The sequence below is a fragment of the Meleagris gallopavo genome, chromosome 5 (genome assembly GCF_000146605.3).
Source record: "Meleagris gallopavo isolate NT-WF06-2002-E0010 breed Aviagen turkey brand Nicholas breeding stock chromosome 5, Turkey_5.1, whole genome shotgun sequence".
NCBI classification, from domain to species: Eukaryota; Metazoa; Chordata; class Aves; order Galliformes; family Phasianidae; genus Meleagris; species Meleagris gallopavo.
In genome coordinates, this window is record NC_015015.2 from 52,136,256 (window position 1) to 52,137,950 (window position 1,695).

Sequence of the window (1,695 nt, forward strand, 5' to 3'; positions counted from 1 at the left end):
CCTGCGGGGGTGGGGGCTGCAGCCAGGGCTGCCCGTGCGTGGCTTCGCTGCCCCCCGGTGTGACGGCTGCCTTGCGCGCCGCGAGGGACCGTAAATAACGACCCCCCTGCCGCGTCGCGTGATACGCTGTTTCTTTTTTGCCGAAATTCCAGCAGCTGACGCCTTCCCTCCTGCAGCTTCACGCTGATGCAGAGGACGTCGCGCGTCCACCACTACTTTTAATCATGAAGCACAGAACAGCGCTTTGGGTTTGGTTTTGTTTTGTTGTCGTTTGGTTTTTTTTTTTCCCTCTGAGTTTTCCCAGGCCCTTTCCCCACCCTCCCCGAGCCTCTCCAGGTCCTCTTGAGCTGAGCAATGGCATTTCTTGGAGCTTCTGCTACCTGCAGGGCTACTGGACACGTTCACGGGACTCTGTGGCAGGCATTTGGCTTTCCCAAAGGGTGCCACTCTGTGCGGGAGCCTCAACCCACAGAGCACCATCAGTTGGAGGGCATTTCCAGAGGTGCCATCACCCAAGGAATCATCAAATCATTACAGTTGGAACAAACCATGAAGATCATCTCGCCCAAGGAGCTCAGCTCCAGATGGGCAACAGCAGCAAAAAATTTGATTATAGATTTGAAAATGCCACAACCTACAAATGTAGCAACCAAATGTACATATACATATAAATAACCCTCCCTACCATCCACTTTATTGACATTCACCCCTGTTCTGATAGCCATGATGATGCCATCATAACAGTTATGACATCACAATGGCTGCTATGACATCACAATAGCTATGATGACATCACAATAGCTATGATGACATCCATTGTGGGCCGTGGCACTTTGTTCCCCTGGAGCCCCATGAAACCAGTGACTGTTTTTATAGTAAAATCTCATTCCTCATCATTGCTCCCATGGTTTTGGCTCTGGTTTCTCTGGAGCTCTTCAAAGCCATCTTTGGGCCAGGGTCAACCTAGATAACACGTAAATAATTAATCATTTAAATAAATAACCTACCGTCTGCAAACAGCCCCTCACTTGGTACACGGGTTAATAAATATGTCACATAACACAGGAGCGGAGCACAGAACCTTGAGCTTCTACTGCTGACCTCTGAGGGAAGAAAAGCTGCGAGTTGTACTGATAGGGGCAGTGGGATTGGAGCACCATTAAACTGCAGTCTGGCTACAAATGTGGGAAGATGGCCCCAAGCCCAGTGAGCTTTGTGTGTAAATAGGAGAAATAAGGCATGGAATGTTGGAAAAAGGAATATTTGTGGGCACAGTGGGACGAGCAGAGAGCACTGCATGGAGCACTCGCCCTCCCACAGGCATCTCTGGAAGCAGTCCCGTATCTGCTGCTATTGGGGCAGTATTTGCCCTACGGGCTTCAGATTTGGCCCAATTAAAAATCACCATTCCAACGAGCAGCAAAATATCAAGGGAAAAACAGATATGATCTGAAAAATGTGACACCACGGAGGGAAGTGTGACAAATGCGTGAAGCTGCATGAAACCCACACAGAGAAAGCACAGCAGCAGTGATTCCCACTGCCATTTTCAGTAATAAATATACGAAGCCCAATCCCTCGGGCACCAAATCAACCAGGGGCAGCGGCCCCTCCATCACACGCGGCGAGGAAGAGAAGTTTTGCGCGGTATTTGCGCCATCGCCGCGTGGACGGAGGCTCAGCGCCGGCGACCGC